This window comes from Eumetopias jubatus, unplaced genomic scaffold, assembly GCF_037043125.1.
Source record: "Eumetopias jubatus isolate StellerSeaLion01/CBP00866 unplaced genomic scaffold, mEumJub1_p1.0 scaffold_12, whole genome shotgun sequence".
In the NCBI taxonomy this organism is placed as follows: Eukaryota; Metazoa; Chordata; class Mammalia; order Carnivora; family Otariidae; genus Eumetopias; species Eumetopias jubatus.
This window is the reverse complement of record NW_028274818.1, coordinates 108,770,123-108,791,493: the sequence shown is the minus strand read 5'-3', so window position 1 is coordinate 108,791,493 and position 21,371 is coordinate 108,770,123. Positions and strand designations below refer to the sequence as shown.

General features: G+C 37.4%; 1 protein-coding gene and 1 pseudogene across 1 annotated transcript in view; one reads left to right on the top strand and one right to left on the bottom strand.

The window, feature by feature from the left end:
* The window catches only part of SDK1 (sidekick cell adhesion molecule 1), an 876,702-nt gene that overhangs the window by 83,258 nt on the left and 772,073 nt on the right, over positions 1-21,371 (top strand). The gene's annotated exons all lie outside the window — the stretch shown is intronic.
* Positions 10,212-10,658, bottom strand: LOC114197486 (large ribosomal subunit protein uL15 pseudogene; annotated as a pseudogene).

The window sequence follows — 21,371 nt, the reverse complement described above, 5'->3', positions numbered from 1 at the left end:
TCAATGGATAAAACTAGAAGAATAAAAACAAATTTGAAAGCTGCTTGGTAACTGCCTAAATGGCAGTTATTCTAAGAGTCTACTGCCATCATTTTTAATGGGGTAGCCTTGTACTTTCATGGATTGGTTAATCTTAAAAACCAGATGGTAGTTGTAGCAAAATTTCATGAAGATTTTTATGTCCTGTGCTTTGCTATCAGCGAAAAGCATAAGAATTTATTAACTAGGAAAGTTAAACATTACCCTATCTCAGTGAGAAAACAAGCATATAAGAATAAAAATTGATGAATCATTTTATTTACCTAATAATTTACTGTCATTACTCAAAAGGAATACAAGGGGGAAAATGAGAAAAAAATGGAGACCTTAGCACCATTGTCTTCTACAAAGAGAAAAAAATGGAGAAGAGGCAGGAAAAACAACATGAATTCAGGTGTTAGTAATTACAATAAATGTAAGACTAGATGATTCAGTTACAAGACAGTTTGTCAGATTGGGTGAAAAAACCCAAGGCCAAGGAGATGCTAGGTTTACAGGAAGCATATCTAAAACAAGGATACAGAAAGAAAAGAAATGGAAAATTATATTTCAGCTTTATTCTAATCAAAAGAAAGCTGGTGTAACTATATTGATAAGAGACAAGCATTAGTAGAGATGAAGAAAATCTCTACACAATGGTAAAATGTTCAGTTCATCAGCTATAAAAACTTACGTGCCCAGTGACATAGGTGTGAATTATATAAGCAAAATCGACAGGAAAAATAGCCACATTCACACACCTGTGGGAACTTAACACACCCTTCTGAATAATTGATAGACCTAGCAGGCAGAAAATTCAGAAGGATGTAGGTGATTTAAAGAGCCTGAATAACAAGTTTGACCTAATAGAGATACATAGAACATTAATTACACTTCCTGTATAACCCATTTTTTTCAAGCATATATGGAACATTTGACATTGGTTATGTATAGACTGTAAAGCAAGTCTCAACGAATGTTTGAAATCCTGTAGAGTATGTTCCCTAACTGTGGTGGAATTATGCAAAGAATCAATAATCAAGATAACAGGAAAATCCCCATATGTCTAAAAATTAAGAAATATACTTTCAAATGCCTTATAAATTAATAGTTACATAAAAGTACCAGAAGGATGAAAAATTGTCATTTAAAAACAAAACAAAACAAAAAAATCACTGCGCTGCTGAAGGTGGTACCTAAAAAGTGTCATCATTTGGGTGTATTTTTCTTAATGTCCAAGTATTTGATACTTCTGTATTCCAGAGATCTCCAGTATTTTTGAAAATTTTCTTTTCCCTGGAGGTTAATGATCATCTAAGTTGGATTAGGAAAGTAATAAGTCTCTGAGCTAAATGGGGAAAAACTCATGCTGGTCGTAAGAGGGTTTGCCATGACCAGGAAGTCTGTGGATTTACTAGAAATAGAACATTTATATGCTGGTTTTAGTTCACGGTCTGTGACCCCTCTTTTTATTTACCTAGAGCTGGAAGACCAGCTGAGCCTATAATGTGACCTCGGTCTAGCTGCTTAAGAGAATTTGAGGCCCAGACAGGTTGAAGTAGATTATTTTTACTTCTGTATTTAAATAATGGTAACAGAGGCAACTTTTAAATAATTTAATTAATGGTATTTAAATAATGGTAACAGAGGCAACTTTAGGCCCTCACACATGCACAGGTATGGGATTTAACCACCTGTTCTCATTTCTATTTCTGAGGAAAAGAAAGGAGACTTTGTCCGTAACTACTGATTGTTGGTGATCTAGAGAAATTTACTCTCCCGTCCTCCCCGTTCCCTTTCTCTTTCCTTTTCAAAAAGATTCAGTCATTCCCAGCTTCTAGTAAGGAAATGAATTCAGGCCTACAGTTTGAAAGAGTGAGAATCTAAAGCAGAGCAGACACCAGGTTGAAGAAATAATTTGTCATGTCACGGATGCAGGAACACGCTATATATGGGAAGAGTTTGTTGGAGTAGAAAGGCTCTGTCTTGAGGAAAAACAAAGCATAGAAAGGTATGTTAAATGTCAGGTAAATGTGTTTCTGGTGATCATGTCCCATTGGCTCATTAGTTTTTTTTTTTTTTAAGATTTTATTTATTTATTTGACAGAGGGAGAGACAGAGAGGGAACACAAGCAGGGGGAGTGGCAGAGGGAGAAGCAGGCTTCCCGCGGAGCAGGGAGCCCGATGCGGGGCTCTATCCCAGGACCCCGGGACCATGACCTGAGCCGAAGGCAGACACTTAATGACTGAGCCACCCAGGCGCCCCTGGCTCATTAGTTTTTTAAAAAATTTTCCACATTATCCCAATTTATAGTTTCTTTTCGTCAGGCAGTTTCTCTAACTTGTTACCTTTTCTTGTCATTGGTACCTTTTTTGAGTAGAGGCTGGATATGTAAGTGATGTATATGACAGCATGGAAAAACTCAACTATTAAGTAGATTATACTTATCTTACAGCACCTTACTTAATCCTGGGTCACTACTTACAAGTTTTAATGAATACCTTTCATTTTGGCATTATTTTGAAATTTGATGGCATTTAGAATAAAAGTTCACATAAACTTAGTCCCTATTTGGATTTATAAAATATATGGATAAGGACTCCTGTTTTTTTAAATAAGCGTAACTTACAAAAAATTAAAACACAATAACTTAGAAAAAGTTGTTTTCATACTTCTTGTTATTAACCCATATTCTATGTTTCTACTCTGTGTAAAATTCAAAAAATGTTTAGCTCTTACTAGTTGAGCCCTGTGTGTAGTTTCCTTGATGGTTCATCCCAGAAATGTCTTTCTGAATGCCCAGTGGGGTTGCCCACCACTACTAGACCTGTTAAAATGATGATACTTCCACTCTGTCACGAACAGAAACCACAGTAACTATATTAATGCACACAGACCATGAGAATCATAGTCATAGGGATTGTGTTTATTATTGTTGGGTGAAGGACCGTTCAGAGTGGATTCCATACAAATGGTGAATAGAAGAAGTCTGACATACTTGGGCACGTCCATTGTGTCAGCCTGCGGGCAGTGTGCTTTCCATACGGCACCTCATGTGGTCCCTGTCATGATTCCTTGAGGTTGGAGCTGGGAAACCAGACCTAAGTGAGGTTGACCAGCTTTCCCAGGTAACAATATTTCATGGTTGAACTGGGTTCACTGTCCATTTTACCAAGATTCAGATTATTTTGTAAGGCAGGCAAAAAACCAGGCAAAAAACAAAAAACACTGACAAATCAGGATAATATGACTTTATTTTAGGCCTTATGTTTATGTCTGGAAAGTTGAACATGAAAAGGTTGTTTTTGAAATGTTTTTCATTGGTACTTACGATCAGTCTAGGAAATAATTTTCTGCGAAAAATGTTGATAAAAGAAGCATTATAAATGTTAAACTTAACAGTCTTCATATTTTATTTGCAAGAACATTTTTAGTCATTTAATGCTTTAACAGCTCCTGAAAAAGATTCAGACGATCGGTCTATATTTTTTTCATGTATATCAAAGTTACACATTTATTAAATCACATAGAGTTAATTACATTTCATTGGGAATTCATATTGACTTTATAAGTCTGGAGTAGACTGTTTAAATAGCCCTGCTAGCTAAGGCATTGACCCTTGCCCTTATTAAAAACATATCCTGAAGGATAAGGGCAAAATATGATTGGCTATGCTGTGCTTAAATATCTCAAAATGAAATAAAATGATGCAAAGTTAAATAAGAAAACTACTGGACTAAACTATGTTAAAGAATTTTCACTGCTGTGCTTAAAAATAATCCACCAGGGCGCCTGGGTGGCTCAGTTGGTTAAGCGGCTGCCTTCGGCTCAGGTCATGATCCTGGAGTCCTGGGATCGAGTCCCACATCAGGCTTCCTGCTCAGCAGGGAGTCTGCTTCTCCCTCTGACCCTCTTCCCTCTCGTGCTTTCTATCTCTCATTAAAAATAAAAATAATAATAATAATCCACCAGACAACACTTAATGTACAGATCTTCCTTGTGTTATGGTGGGGTTACTTCCCAATAAGACCATGTAAGTTAAAAATATCATTAAGTCAAAGGTGTATTTAATACACCTACCAAACATCATAGCTCAGCCTAGCCAACCTCAGTTGTGCTCAGAACACTTGAGTTAGCCTATAGTTGGGCAAAATCATCTAACACAAAGCCAGTTTTATAATAAAGGGCCAAATATATCACATAATTCATTGGATACTGTGCTGAAAGTGAAAAATGGTTGTGTGGGTACAGGATGGTTGTAAGTGCATTGGTTATGCTCATGATGGCACCGCTGACTGGGAGCTATGGCTCACTGCTGCCCAGCATCACGAGAGTATGACACTGCTAGTGTTAGCCCGGGAAAAGAACAAAATTCCAAATTTGAAGTATGGTTTCTACTGAACACATACGGCTTTTGCACCATCATAAAGGTGAAAAATCCTAAGGTGAGCCGTCTTAAGTCAGGAACTGTCTGTATGTTGAAGTGTCTACTTTCTAATCATATGATTGGAAACAAGTTTCATTTATTGTCTCATTTTCTTTGACTAAACTGGGATGGACCTATTTGGCTACATTTGTTTGTTTTTCAGTCATGTTAGGTGATAATTTCATTGATATACTGATATGCAGCAAGGTTTTTTTTTTTTAAATGAAGATTTCAGAATAACTCATCGAAAACTTGATCATGAATATTCTCTGAAATTAGGACTAAAAGTCTGTTAAAATATAAATGAGTTGTCATTCACATAGATAATGGAATTACTTTTAAAATACAGATCTCCTTTGTTGAAAATGTACTGTTTGCCATTTGTAAATTTAAGTTTCAACACAACCACTGTTTCCAGTCAGGCTTGGCTTCTGCTCTCTGCATCCGCGCTTTCCCGTTCTTCTCTCTCCACAGGGGCCTTTCACAGGAGAAGTGGAAGCTGTAGTGGGACACTCTGAATTTCCTACCCACCTACCCCAAGTTCATTCATGTAGGCACCCATCCTTACTCTCTGTGTTTTAATGAAATTTCGGAAACTGTCCCCTGAATTAAATTTATCTATCATGCCCAGATTCATTTTCCATTAAATCTGCTCTTTTATGCTTTCCATATTCTTACCTTCCCAGGTTGAGAGGGCAGGGCATAGACCTTTGCAGCCCATTCCCAGACTTGTCCTCTAGGGGGTATTTCTCTGGTAGTTGTCCTTATAGCTGGTTCTGCAAAGTTGGAAATAAACAGTTGTCCCAGCATTGATGACATTCTTCCATCCTGCCCTCCTGTCCATTACCATGAGGCCTGCACTGTGGGGGTGGAATACCACACAGCTCTTACAGACTGTGCTTCCTGATGAGGAACACTGCTGAAAGAGGGGGTTCATGACCTTCTAGAGTAAGGCTCCCCATGTCAGTTTCATCAGGCTGTCCAAGTCTTCCTGGTCTGAGGGTCTTCCAGGGGCTCACAGCTGGTCTGTCTGTAGGTTGGAAGTGCATTGCCTTCCTCAAGTCATCTGTACCTCTGAAATTGTTTAGTCTTTTTTTGGTGAAATACTGCACAAATAAAGTGCATAAAGCAGGTGTTCATTTCAACCAGGTGTAAAATAAACACCTGTGTGATCATCACATAGATCAAGAAGTGGGACACTGCTGGCTCTCAGAGGCCCTTGCGTGTGTTACGGTTTCTGTAAAGATTAAGGCAGGTATTCCATGAGCTTATCCTCAAATTCCTATGTTTTGATTTAAACAAGTTAGGCGGCTGCAATTTAGAGTATCTGAGATTCACTCCTTCATTGTGTTCACCAATCTTTGGATTTTAGTTTCCTGTTTCTCATGTTTAGTTTTCTGTATGGATTCTGAAGATTATTTTCTTTGACCAAACCAGTAGCTATAGAGTAATGTGTTTGCTAAAATTGTTACAATGTAATATAATTAAAAGAAACTTTTTTCATTTTTTGAAAACCTCATATTATTCTAAGATTGCTTCCTGATGCTAATTTCAGTGTCAGTAATTTGCCATTCTTTTATACACATGATGTCTTTCCAACATTTCTTTTGAAAATCTGAGCTCATCAGAAGAATACCTGCTCGGACACATTAATGTTTTTAAGTATCTCTCTAATTTCTTTCTCCTTGAAATCCTGTGTTTATATCCGAATTTAGTATTTTAGAGACTCTGGACACTCCTGTTGGTGTACATGCTGATACTCATGGTTGTAGAGAATGTGACATTTTGTTTTTGTGTTTTTCTCTTGCTTTGCCTGTTTATCAGGCTTTTTCCTCTTCTGTTTTTCTGCTGCCTCTGTCTCCATCTTTCTCTCTTCCTTTCCCTTCTCTTTCTTACTCTGACTTGAACATGATACAGAAACGAACAAACCCACAGAACCAAGTTTTTAAACTAATGGTGCAAGTGCTCAGATTGTCTAGATATCCTCTAGCTGTGACCTGAGGGATGGAAGAGAAAAGCAAGTAGATTTTAATGAGTAAAGAGTTAGGAACATATTTTAGGATGTTCTGATAGGTGCACATACTGTTATGTGACCACTGAGCATATCATCTGCAATGACATATCTTCTTGAAAACAGAAAGATAAACCATGAACTTTTTCTGCTATTGGATTTATGATTTGGGATTAAGCATATTTTTCCTTCCCCATTCATGCTGAGTTATGGTCAGGTGTATTTCTCAATTATATTTGCTTTAAAAAACTAGAGTAACACAAGCAGCATAGCATAATAAAACTTTATTAATGACATTCATAGACTGATGTGTAAGCCTTTCCCATTCATCTTTTGCTGAAGTAGTAGAAGTGATGATTTCTGACAGTTTTTTTCAGTAGTCAGTTACTTTAATGAGGGAGGCTAGCTGGAACAATTATCTAATCATTAAAATGTTCTTTCAAGCTTACAGTGTAAGTTAAGGTATGACTCATAGAAAAAGTTTTTCTATAAAAGCCATCTCAAAATAGAATTAAGTGTTGTCTGGAATTGCTATGCACCTAAATTTTCTGTAGGATTGAAGGTGGTAGCAGCTCTGAGCATTGATACTGATTTTGAAAATTAAACCAATTGGCAGTCGTCCCCTGGAGGACTTGGTTTCTGAGACCTTTATATGTACTTGCACTACAGTAAATAAAAATTCATTCTAGATGGAGCCAGAATGTGATGGATTTTAAGCATTTAATAAAAGCTTTAAATATGTTAACTATTAAGGTTTTCTTTGCACTTGCAAATAAGGGTCAAATAATGATTGTTATAGATAAGAATATGGTACACTCATTTCTAAGGCTTGGTTTGGAAGGTTAGAAGAAGTCTCTAAATTAGAGCCTGGTTTTCAGACTGATCCCCAGAGCTCCAGAGTTCGAGGTATCACTTTGGGGGTAAGGAATACAGGTAGGGATATGTGTGTTGGGGGTAAAAGTGTTCGTTCCTCTTACCTTGCCAGCTCTGCCCTTACTTAGTTGCCTCTGTAGAATGGTGTAAGATTTCAAGAAAGGCTGGCTTTTGTAAAAATGAAAAGTTGAAAAATTAGTATAGTGAGCTGTGGCATCTATAGCTTTCTGTCTAGGGTTGTTTTTCTTCTATCTTCTGGTTCTTTTTGCAAACCCCACCTTCATCCCATACCATGTACACATGCCTGAGTGCAGCAGTTTGGTGGAAGCTGAAGGTTACTGTGCCTCTCCTGTTTACCCCCCCAGCATGGAACTCATCGTGGAGACACGCTTAGTTCAAGGGATGGGCATGTGAGCAACCAGGTCATTTGGCTTCCCATTTGGTACTTTTCCACAGGAGTACCAAGGAAAGACTGCCTTTTTTTCCTGGATTGCTATTTGTCTGTCAGCTGCCAAGTGGCCTGCTTCCTGGCTCTGTGGGAGAGCTCTTGAGAAGAATGCAGCACATAGAGGGAGCACAGCCAGGGGCTGTGCCCTGCCACCACTCTAGGAATCTGGTTTCCACAAAGGTAGGGGCCTTCCACTCCAGGGCTACGCACTTGCATGGTGAGGACATGCTCGCTCGCCCGCTCTGTGGTGATTTTTCCATGTAGAATTAAGAAGTACGAATGATACCTTAAGGAAGGTGACACGTTAGGAGCTATACTGTTAGGCTACTGTTGTTAAAAGAATCAGAGTCTAGGCTTTTAGTTTGTAATTTTAAAATTTATTATTTTTTTGCCTGCCTGTGCTGAGTTCATTTTGCGTCTGGCCAGGACATTCAAATAAAACACACAATACCTTCTGTAAAATGTCTGTTCTCAGAACAGGGTTACCACGTGGTCTCTTAGTGCTGCTGACATTATAGTCCAGGGGACTTGGGGGCTCGCTGTTAGGAATAGTGTGAGAACGCCTGAGCAGACGTGCCAATTCCATAGCAGTGCCTGCCCTCAGTTTTGAGTTTACAACCTTACCTTCAAGAGTTGAGCAATTTCAAGACAGTATCTTTAGGCTTTTGTGGAACTCTTTGGGCGGTTGCTACTATTCAGGACATTCTGGAGGTCACTCTAAAAAGGAATAATATTCAATAATTAAGCCTTGGAGGTAGGAATTCATACTGTAGCCATGACCCTTAGGGTCTTAGGACAAATTGAGGAAGGTTCTTTGGCTGAGTGAATTTTGAGGCTTTTGCCTTGCCCCTGGGGGTTTTGTCCTCATTTATAGCAGTAGACACTTTCACGAAGGAATTTTATAAGCAAAATATAATAACACTTTCTCCATTTTACGTCTGGTTCTGCCATTCTGTTTGTTGTCTTTGCAAGCCGCATGACATCAGGGGCAGGAGGAGAAGTGTTCCTTTCTCTTCGTGGCCTTCAGCATTCCTAGACGGGAGGGAGCACTGTTGAACATTCAACCATTTCTGTTAGTTTGCTTCTTTAGTGTTAGGATGTAAACTTCAAGAGGGTAGGGGTCAAGTTAGTTTTGTTCACCATTATATTTTTCTCTAGTCCCTGTGGAGTACCTGCCTTAAGGAGATGCTCAGTATACAATTTGTCGAATGAGTGAAGGAAGCTCCTGGGTTATCTAAATTGCAGTGAAGGCTGGGGTTCATTCTTATCAGACTAGTGCCGAAGACAATAGGTATTTTAAAGCAAGTAGACTTTACAGGAACACTATTATGCAAATGTGTAGCTCTGGGGTGGCCTATTCAAACACTAGGCCTGTGATGTTAACTCTGTGTGTGTGTGTGTGTGTGTGTGTGTGTGTGTGCGTGCGCACGTGTGCATGTTGGAACAAATTAGAGCGTGCATGTCAAAGATTGCTGTTGAAACACAATTTTCTTTCCTGTATGTTTTAAAACATGTCAAGAATATGTGACAAGCTAGTGCTGGGTTAATTGTCTCAAGTTCCATAACCCTGGCCCAATGCTGTGTGCATTCCCAACCACCTGGCCTGCCTGATTCTGGAGCAGTGGGAGAGAAGCTCTTATCCTGTCAGAGTCCCCTGCATTAGCAGTCCTTCTGCCTCAGAGAAAGGGAAGACTATACTCTTAGGAAATTGTGAGCCCACTAGGGATGGGGAAAGGTGTTGATTTGGGCAATTTCCATATTGGAAATGGTTCTGCCTATGTGTTATATGATATATTTAACATGGAGGAGCAACTCAATACATTTGAATAGCAAGGCCTCCAGTTGGCATTTATAACATGTGCTGAAGAAACAAAATGGGGAGTTGACAGTCATATCTGTCATCTTTCCACTTCGGTTGAATTTTAAAGTGATGCTTTAAGAAATTTATCAAAAGATAATTTTTTTTTAAAGATTATATTGAGAGAGAGCATGCACAAGTGGGGGGAGAGAGGGAGAGAGAGAGAGAATCTCAAGCAGACTGCACACTGAGTGCAGAGCCTGATGTGGGGCTCCATCTCACCACCCTGAGATCATGACCTGAGCTGAAATCAAGAGTCAGACATTTAACTGACTGAGCCACACAGGTGCCCCAATCAAAAGATAATCTTAAACATTTACCAAAGTCTTAGAAAAAAATATCAGATATCTCTGACACTGTAGTTTCTATATTAAAATTATTTTGTTTAAAAACCTCCATTAGTACTAATTTTCTAAACATTTATGGTAAGAATATTTGTCTTTAGTACCTCTGTGTTGCTTGTTCTTTGATTCTACTTTATGTCCCACCTACTGCCGTGTTCTCTTGTTTGTATTGTATTTTTTAGCACTTGTTAGCATTTAATGACCCCCCCCCCCCACGCCCCGCAACGTGGCTTCAGGCTACTAGAAGCCAGGCGCCCCCAACACCCTTAATCTTCTCCTCTGCTCTTCTACTGAAGAATTTGGCCTTCACGATGACAGGCTGTTTTGGGAGTTTTCTCTTTCCCAAAACTTTGTAGTAGCCCGATCGCACCACATCAATGATAGGAGCAGCTCCAGTCTTGTTTTTGGCGGCATTTACCCGTGTCTGCTCACTGACTAAGGTCCACAGTTTATCAAGGTTGACAGTTGGGCAGAAGCTCTGGTTCCTCTTTAAGTGGTAATGTCTCATACCATCTTTTCCAAAGTAACCTGGGTGATACTTGTCGAAGTTGATCCTGTGGTGATGCATGCCGCCAGCATTACCCAGGCCTCCTGGGTGCTTACGGTGCTTGCCAACGCGGCCGTGGCCATGGCTCATGTAGCCCCGAAGTTTCCGGGTCTTCCTCAGTCTGGATGGCATGTTTGCAGCCCAGACAGTAAAGGGAGGCCGTCGCGAAATCTCGTGATGTGCTGATAATGGGGGCGGAGCCAACTCGTGTTTGTATTTTAATTTCCTAGTCTTGTCTCATCCTTCCTTGGGTTACTTCTTATCTTTTCTCCATGTTCTGCACCGTCTCTGTTCATCCTTTGCCTTCTTTTGATTCACTCCATTTAAATCTACAATTTGATTATCTCTTATTTAACCATTTATAAATGTCTGTAAGCAGTTTCAAATAGGATAAGAGCAAATTATGCTTCTTGACAAACTACCCTGTGGCTGCCTCCTTTTTAGAACTGTTGGCCAGAATTCTCCTTTGATCATGCAAAGTATATAAGGTCTTTATTGCATATTTATTTGAGAAAAACCTATGTAGAGCATTATAATTGTTCTTGACCAGTATAGCTGGGCAGGTTTCTAATATCAATCAATTTCAAAATAACTAGTGAACTTTACAGGGTGATTATTTAAAATGTTGTCTTGGTAATAGCTAATGAAAGTGAGTTATATGTACAACCTGGGATTTTAAAAAACCTGTCTTAAGTATTACAGATCTGTACCTTGGAGCAGATGAATTTTTCAGTGGCAGTCCTCATTTTCTCCACATTGAGTTATGTCTTGGTACCACACTTTATTGCAAACCTCTCAGACCTAAAGGATTTAAGGTTTATTATTGCAATTTTAGAGCAAGAAGGAAAGAAAAATAATTTTCCTGAGTGAAGGGACCTAGTTCTTGTAATAGCATTTTGAACTGAAGAGTATACTGTGATAAATAACTCTTACTGTAGAATCTGGATGAAATTAACCCTGGGAGAACCTTATATATCTCTGAGGCGTTAGGTGGCTGCTTATGACTTTCTGTAATCTGTTTTCACACAGTGTAGTACACAAATGTGTGTGTGAGCTGAGTGTAATTGCAACCTTTCTTTACCTTTTCCCGACTGTCTTTTTGAAAACTCCTTTTGGAGAGGATTTAACTAACCCCACTTGACTCTTCTCTTATTTGAGTAGGATTTTGGTGATGGTGTTTGAATATAAATATATGGCAACAGAAAATTTATACAACACCAAATTCATAATTATTCTTAGGTTTACTGTATCTGAAAATGTCATTTTTTCACATTTTCTGATATCTTTATAAGTTTCTTTAGAATATTAAGGTTTAAAAGTGTTTTTTTAAGTATAATTTACTTGAACTTATGAAGGAATAGCCACAATTTAAAATCCATCAATTTTTAGAAAATAAAAAGTTTGCATTTATTTTGTAAGCTAACACTCTGCAATATGAAATAGTATTGAAACATATAATTAAGGAAAACATTTATTGAGAATTGTATGAATATAAAACCAGCTTTCTTTTTGGAAGACATTTTCATGTACCATCTAAAAGGTACTTTTGGGACTATTTGTTATACTTTTCTTTCATAGTTTTCCATGCTTATTTTAGTAGACTTCTAAGAAAAACTTGGATAATTTTAGGAAATAAACATTTATCACGCCTCATTTAAAAATTTTTATTCATTTAAATTATTTTAATTTTGAGATAATTGTAGATTCATCTACTGTTGTAAGAAATAATAGAGATCCTTTGCTTTTTTTTAAACCAAGTTTCTTGTAATGGTAACGTGTTGACAACTATAGAGCATATCTAGGATACTGACATTGATACAGTCAAGATACAGAACATTTAAAGGATTCTTCTGGTTAACCCTCTATAGCCACACCTGTTTTCCTCCTGCTGCCCTCAACACCACTCCTGGCAACCACTAATAAGTTCATTTCTATAATTTTATCACTTCAAGAATTAAATAAAGGGATTCATATGCAATGTAGCCTTTGGGATTGCCTTTTTTTTCCCCCACTCAGCATAATTCTTTTGAGTTTTATCCAGATTGTTGTGTATACAAATAGCTAGTTTCTTTTTATTGTTGAGTGTTGTCCATGCTATTGATGTACCAGTTTGCTTAATGATTCACCCATCAAGGACATCTGGGTTTTTTCCATGTTTTGGCTATTACACGTAAGACTGCTATAAACATTTGTGTATAGGTTATTTTGCAAACTGATTTTTCTGTGATAAAAATGGGCTTATGGGTATAAATGTTGGTTGTATTTTAGTTGAATGTTTAATGTTTGAGAAGCTTTTTCTGAGGTGGCTGTACCATTTTGCATTGTCACACACATTGTATGAATGATCCAGGTTCTCTACATCCTCATCAGCATTTAGTGTTGTCATTTTATTTTAGCCATTTTGATAGGTGTGTAGTGATACCTCATTTGGATTTTAATTGGCATTTATCTAATGTTGAATGTTTTCATTTGCTTATCTGTCATCTGGAGATCCTCTATGGGGAGATTTCTCTCTATGTCTCTTGCCATTTTCTAATTAGATTGTTTTTCACTCTTGGCTTTTGAGAGTTCTTAATATATTTTAGATACTAGTGACTTTTTTTTTTTTTAAAGATTTTATTTATTTATTTGACAGAGAGAGAGACAGCGAGAGAGGGCACACAAGCGGGGGGAGTGGGTAAGGGAGAAGCAGGCTTCCCGCGGAGCAGGGAGCCCAGTGTGGGGCTCGATCCCAGGACCCCGGGATCATGACCTGAGCAGAAGGCAGACGCCTAATGACTGAGCCACCCAGGAGCCCTGATACTAGTTCTTTGTCAGCCATGTGGGTTACAAATATTTCCTTTCACTCTGTAGGCTCTTTTCATCCTTGTAACAGTGTCTTATGTAGAGCAAAAGTTTGATTTTGGTGAAATTGAGTTAATCAGTTTTCCTTTTATGGATCATGCTTTTGGTGTCAAATCTAAGAACTTGTTGCCTAGCTGTAGATCCTGAAGATTTTCTCCTATATTTCTTTCTCCTAAAAGTTTTGTAGTTTTCTGTTTCACATTTCAGGTCCATGATCTGATTTAGAGTAATTTTTGTGTATGGTCGAGGTTCATTTTTCTACCTGTGGATATCCAATTGCTTCACCATTTTTTGAAAGGCTTTTTTTCCCCTCCCATTGAATTGCTTTGTACCTTGTCAGAAGTCAGTTGGGGTACATTTTTGAGTCTGTTTTGGGTTTTCTATTTTGTTTCATTGATCTCTGTATCAGCCAGTATTATATAACCTTTGGTAATTATAGTTATATAATTTTTAAAATCAGATAGTGATTATTTTCCCCTTTTTTTTTCAAAATTGTTTTAGCTAATTCTTGTTACTTTGTATTTCCATATAAACTTTAGAATACTGTTCTCTGTATCTACAAAATACCTTTCTGGGATTTTGATAGGAATTGCCTTAAATCCTTAGATCAATTTTGGGATAATTGATAAATATACTGTATTGTCTTTCAATCCATGAACATGGTGTATCTCTCCATTTGTTTACCTCTTCTTTGATTTCTTTTATCAGCATTTTTTAGTTTGTGTCATGTAAGTCCTGTACAAGGTCTGTAAATTGATTTAATTTTTCTTGTGACAGTTACAAATAGTATTTTTAATTTTTGTGTCCATGTGTTCATTGCTAGCATATAAAAGTTTTGTATATTTATCTTATTTCCTGTGACCTTGGTGGTAGAAGACCACACTGCTGCATTGTAAATCTAAAGCCAGTGCACTTGAAGGAGGCAGAAAATGAACTGGAGTAACTTATATAGGAGTAGATTGCTAGAGAAGGGTGGTGATGGAAATGCCTCTTGATTTTAAAGACCTTGAAGGCTTTAAATGTGTCACTCATTTTCAATTGGGATATGTCACTTATCATCTTGTACTTTTTAAAGACCTGAAGCCAGTTCTTTTCTCCAAGAAGCCCTGGTTTCTCTTAGAGGAACAGGATGTTCAGAAACCAAGATCTGGGTGCTATTGCAACAGGAGACCATTGCTTTATAGTTCTTTCCATGGTCAGAGGTAGGGATTAAAAATAATTGAGTTCACATTGATATTTTGAAGTTAGCAGATTTTTTGTCTCTCCTTTCACTTTATATTTCTATCTTTTTTTTTTCCTATCCTTTTTCTTAACACTGAAAATACTGGTTTGCTTAACCTACAGTATACATTCATGTTTTAAAATGACACAATATTAAAACTACTAAAGCTCAAGATTTTTTTTGCAGGTTTTTTTTTTAAAGGAGTAATTTCAATATATACTACGAAGGATGTACAGAGTACTGAGGGTAAATGTTCATACAGTTCCCTGCATAGATATTTTATGCATTTGATGTAAATACTCTTTGTTCTATTTCTTTACATCTGCATTTTTCATTTTTTTAGTTCTTTATATGTGTGTATGTGTATATATGTATACATAGGCATTGATATATGTTTTGTATATAATATATGTATACACACATATGTACATTTTTAGGTTCAAAAGTCAAAAAGTTATCTTTAGAGAGCCCTCACTTCCATCTCTAACCCCTTCACTCCTTCTTAGTATTCCTCCATTTTTTTTTGTAAAAATAAGCAAATACTTTTTTCTTTCTTATACAAAAGGCTGATTCTATATTCTCTGTTCTCCATCTTGCTTTTTTTATTTCACAGTATATCCAGATTACTCCAGAGTACAGAGAGAGCTCTTCCTCCTTTTATAGCTGCATGAGTACTGTGTAATTTTACATGTGTGATTTTATTAGATGTTTTATCTAATTTATCTAATTTTATTAGAGAAATTCCTTTATAGGAATTTTACTTTTTATCAATAGTGTTTGTGATTTTTCAGTTTGTTTTCAGCCTTGCCAAGAGAGTGGATTTTTGCCAGGTAGGTAACAAGAGTTGTCTCAGTGTAGTTTTAACTTACATTTCTCTTCTGAGTATAGTCGAGCATCTTAAAATGTCTAAGTGCTTTCTCTTCTGTCAACTGTTGGTTCATGTCTTTTGCCTATTTGTCTATCAGGTTTTTGGTACTTATTGTCTGGATTTTTAAAGAAAAACATTATCTCCGCAGGAAATGATGACTTGTTACATCCCAGTTTGCCGTTTGTCTTATGATTTGCTTTTTGGGTAGACAAGTTTTTTAAAATGGATCTTTTTTGTAGTTGTAATTTCATATGCTCTGGATGTTTATGCAGATGTTCTACATAGATGGGATAAAGAAGTTAGAAATTACTTTTCATGTTTGCATTCTCTAGATGCTCCCCTTTTTGGGCTGTATTTCAAACCAGCTATTGCTAACAGTGCATTATTCTGGGTCCTGTGTTGATTAATTTTCTCACCATATACCACAAAATCACAGAATGCCACTACTGGCTTTTTGTCTATCCTAAACTTGTCATTTATAAAACATTTGCTTGGTGATGTTAATTATTTTTGTAGAACTGCATTCATGCCCCTTTTTACTTTGTAATGAATTTCCATAGTCTGTGTTCCTTGGGTCTCTTGTCTAGACTAGAGGTTTTCATTCTTTTTCTGTAAAGGGCCAGAAGTAAATATTTTAGACTCTGCAGGCCATATAATCTTTGTCACAATTATTCACATTTGTTGTTGGAACATAAAAGCAGCCTTAGACGTAATGTAAATGAATGGATATGGCTGTGTTCCAGTAAAATATTATTTATAAAAACAGGCAAATTGGGGAGAGAAGAGTGGGCATATATGGGTCATGGGGCATAGTCTGCCAAACCCTGGTCTAGACCATTATATTTTAACTCCCCTTTGACTGGCTTAACTGTCCTTGCTGTCCTTTTGAGTAGATTTAATATCATTCCCCTTAACTATAAACTTGGATAATTGAATCATGTACCTCCTGGGAAATCAGTATATTGTTTGGATGATGATGATGATGATGATTAGATTTTATTAACTTCTAATGTACAGTATTCTGGCAGCATAAAATGAGTAGATAGGAAAATGTTTTTTCCTAGAAAATTAGAATAATTAGAACATGGTTAAATTCCTATTTATTGGGGCTGCTGCTGAAATATTCCCTTTGAGGATGAACATTGCGGAAAGACTATCTTTCTATCACATTATCAGATCTCTCGTCAATATCTAAGTGATAATTTAAGAGAAAATGATGTGCAGCAGGAAGGAGTCCTGTCACATTTTTGTAAGTATATTATTCTCTTCAACTAAAAGTAAACTTAATAATAAGGGCATCTGTGGGATGCCTGGGTGGCTCAGTTGGTTGAGCATCTGCTTTTAGTTCAGGTCATGATCCCAGGACCCTGGGATCGAGTCCAGCATCGGGCTTCTTGCTCAGCGGGGAGCCTGCTTCTTCCTCTGCCTGCCGCTCCCACTGCTTGTGCTTGCTCTCTCTGACAAATAAATAAAATCTTTTAAAAAATTAAAAAATAAGGGCATCTATGAGTAAAAAAAAAATCTGAAACAGATAAAATATGTAAAATTTAGTTAAATATTAACTAAATATATATAATAAATAAATATAAATATTAGTCACTTATATAAGATTGATCATTTTTAGTCATTACAGAGAGAAGAACGTGTTCCTAAGCTGCTCCTTTCCTGAAAGAGCATTCTGTGTATCTGCTATTGACATCAAAGTTACTAGTCTTCTGGTTAGGCTGCTGTTTAACTGAACATTTAAAAATCACCCATTGCCCAGCTCACTTTTGTAGGAAGCATTTCAGTTCCAAATTTTATCAGTGGGATTGCAAATCTGCTATCTCTACTACCATGTTTCCATCCAGTTTGTTGGTATTGAAGAACCGTCAGTATAGGTCAGAGGACACGGAGTGAAACTGATAATGTGACATTTCCAGTTGGCGCGGAAGGGTTTGCGTTCTGGGATGGGGGGGCTGGAGGGCCGACCCGCGAGGACGGCGGCCGACAGCAGCCCTGGGAACTCGTGAGGACTTGCGGAGTCTGGTATCTGAATCCATGGGCCTTTCCATACTTACCTTCCCTTTATTCATTGTTTCCCTTTGTGGAGGTGAAAAGTAGCCTGATAGGACCTGGTATCTCATTTATGTCTTAACGCTTTATTTCAGACTTCTCTGGGTTGTTACGAGAACTGAATTAAACAATGCTTGACACATGTAAGAGCCGAATATAAGTTAGCCATTACACATAAAATCTGATTGCTATTAAATGATATAAATATTGCTCCCTGTTTTACATATAAAAGAGTCAGGTCTGTGTAATTCTGTGAAATTGTGTTGTCCCAGATTGTTACACCTCATTGCTCTGTGCTGCTTCCTGCTGCCTCATTTCATAATGTAAATAAAGTTTTATTGAAACACAGTGATGCTCATGTGTTTAAGTATCGTCTATGGCTGTTTTCATTCCACAGTTGAATAGATGTGACAGAGATTTTATGATTTGCAAGACCAAAAATATTTACTATCTGGGTGTTAGAGGAAAAGCTTGCTAACCCTTGGTATATAGGGTCTTCTGGTCCAGCGGAAAAGGAAATGAAAAGTTCTCAATTATGAAACAGCTTTTGAGACCAGTATTTTAGTCTTCATCTCTTTTACACCCCATACTAAAGCCAGTGATTTTATATAAGAGAGGATAGCATCAAATTTTTTTTCAGGTTTTCATTTATATTGCTACCAAAGAGCTGATTGTGAAGAATTATAAATTAATAAAACACTACAGATTTCAGTAAACTGTAAGAGATTTGAAGTTGCTCCTCTCATAATAAATGAAAAACTAAACCCCCCAAATTTGTGGTACGTTTCTTTTCACTTAAGAATTAGTACCTATAGCTTCATTGGCTCCCAGTACCAGCTCATCCATGGGACACAGCATGTTACTATCAAGTGAGAAGAGCTTTTAAAACCAATCTTTGTTTTAAAATGTATCATTAATATTATCTGAATCACTCAGATTCAGAATCATCATGAACAGAATGAACACAGACCTAAGATAAAAGTTTGAATTTAGACCTGATTTTAAATTGAATTATGTATATGATTTTAGAGAATATGGTTTTGCTGGTGTGATAATGTTTCAAAAGTGAATCTGCTTTTTGCATACATGGCTTTTCAGAGCAGTGTCCTTTCTGGCAGGGGATTATCAGACAAGTGGTGTTTTTTAGACAGCAAGGCAGATGGCTCTATTTCTTCAGTACAGGGTATGCCAACCAAAAGAGACAGCTACAGGAATGTTAACCCCTGAGGGAATGAGAAAACAATTGCTGTCAGTTGTTCTTTATAAGCCTGTGGCTTGACTTCAGAATGATGAGGAAAAGTAATCTTGTCTTTTAAGAAAAATAGGCATTAAATGCACAAGCGCAGCCTATAATCTCAGTTCTCACTAAAATTATGGTGTAATTACTTAAACTTTTAGGTCTGACATTTCTGGGATAATGTGGTGCAGACCACTTAGGCCTGATCTACTGCTTCCCAGTTCCCGTTGAAAGCATCCACGAAGGTGACAAACATGGGCATTTGTACTATAAAGCAAATGCCATGTGCCAAGGTTGGAGTAGAAGCTTCCTGAATGTTGGCTGAGACTAATTTTGGACTATATAGCACATGTTCTACTTCTGAACTAGAACAGGGCAAATGGTCCCCACAAAGTAGGACAGAGTTTAAAAAGTGATTGACTTACCATGCCTGACTTCAGGAAGCACAGGGATTATACGGAGTGGCAAAAGTTTGTCTTTTGCAGACTTTGAGCCAGTCAGACCAGTGTCCCTAACCTGCTCTTTCCCTGTCTCCACTAGTTATTTTCTATTTATTTTCACCTGGAAACTGTCACTCCCAATATGTCACCCAGCAGCAGGAGCTAGGGGGAGGTGGCTGAGGGTATACTACACCCCCGAATGCCTGTAATTTAAGGAAAGGCTTTTTAAATAGGGCTGTTCGTGCCTATGTTTCATGTGCTGAGTACTGTGCATGTGACAGCCGACAGGAGCACCTGTCGGAGTAGGAAGACTTATACTCTGTCCACATGCTTACATGGGAGGGAATATGTGTCACACGCTACCAGTCGAGCCGAGAGCCGGACACATCTCATTCCAAAGTTTCAGTCTGAGAGGGAGAACTTGCCAGCATTTAGTGGGCTAAGGACGTGTTACCTGTCTGCAAGAACATAACATCTAAACAGAACTCGTGCTCAACGGACATAGAAGACGCCTGGCATGTGGCTTTTGGAAAGATTCTAAAATATAATTACTTTGAAGACATAGTGCATCTCTCTGAAAATGATTACATGTAAGCAAATTTACTATAAATTTATAACTGGTGTAAATCTTATGTCTTAAAAAAAATAATGTTGGCCTCAAGTAAAAAGGAAACCAGAGAACCCCGAGGAACAGGATGAGATCGACAGCAGAAATGTTAAAACTCTTTGAAATAAAAGAATTCAAGGAAACCAAACTTGTAATAAAATTTAACATTTAAGACAATCAAAAGAAGACTTGATACTTGAAAAAATGGAAAGAGTAATATGGATGACAAATTTGATAATAATATATCCAGAATGCAGAGGGAAAAAGTGACAAAGATATGTAAGTGTGAAAAGTGGATATGGATGACAGGTAACGGGTCTTCAGTTCAACAGGTGTTCCAGAGCGGGAGACCAGAGCAGTCATCAGGGAAATCGTGATTGAACTTTCCTGTGCCAGGGAAGAGTGTGAGTAAATATCAAAAGGGTCCCCTGAGAACCAGTCAGAAGTAATGAGAAAAGGTTTCTACTTAGATCTATCCTGGAAAAATATTTGAATTGTAAGGATAAAACAAGCCCAGGAGATAAAGCATGTTACCTACAAAGGAACACAAATTAGGTTTGTCTCAGTATCTTGTCTATTAAATGTCAGAAGTCTGTGGCCTTGTAACCATATTCACCTAAGTTGTTCATACGGAATAAAATGGCTGTTCTCAGGTGTGAAACAATAGCATTTGTATTTCATCCCTTTAAAAGCTATTCAGATAAATATTTATGCATGGAGGAGGCCACTCTTGGATTTTAGCTTATTTCTCGACTTTGAACGGGGAGTGTGAAGCCACATAGCCTCCTGACCTTTTGGGAGGTGAGGATGCATTTATGTGGCATGTCTGATGATTGGCAGTTAGCAACACAGTCTCTCAGGCTAGTCCAGCTCCGATGATCAGGAAGTTGGGTCATCCAAAGGAAAATGGTTCCCAGGTTACAGTTAGAGCATTAAAAACCCACCACCCAAACATAAAACTAAAAATAATCTGACCAGATTTCCTTTATAAACGCTACATTTCAAATAAAATAACTCAAAAACTTGAAAGAAATTGGTAAATGCAAACAAAGAGAACATAGAAGTTCTCTTATTGCAAGACAAAGCATTAAAATGGGACAGAAGTAATCATGAAGATGAAAGGTATAAGCCACAATAAAATAATTTTTATGGGATAGGTTACATCATATTAAACATTACTGGAAGACACAAAGAAAAGCAGAGTAATGAGACATACTACTGTGTTTCTTTTGGCTAGACTAAGAATGGTAGAGGTTATGAATGCTCTAATCATTAAGGCTGCTCTAAGAGAGAGACATTGAGAGCTTTACCCTGCAAATAGAAATGATGTCTTCTTAGGGCCCCAGGGAAATTTTTTTCTAGATCATAAATCTAAACTTCCAGCAAACTGAGAATAGTACAAAATACATTCCCTAAGCACAATGAAATTTCAAAAATGTACATGAAAGTTTAAAAAAAACCCAGATTCTTGAGTGCCCCCTCATTTCCTAAATAACTTTTGATTGGATCAAAGAGGAAAGCAAAACTAACAAAATGTCTAGAAGAAGTTCCTAGAAAAAAATTACGGGAAGT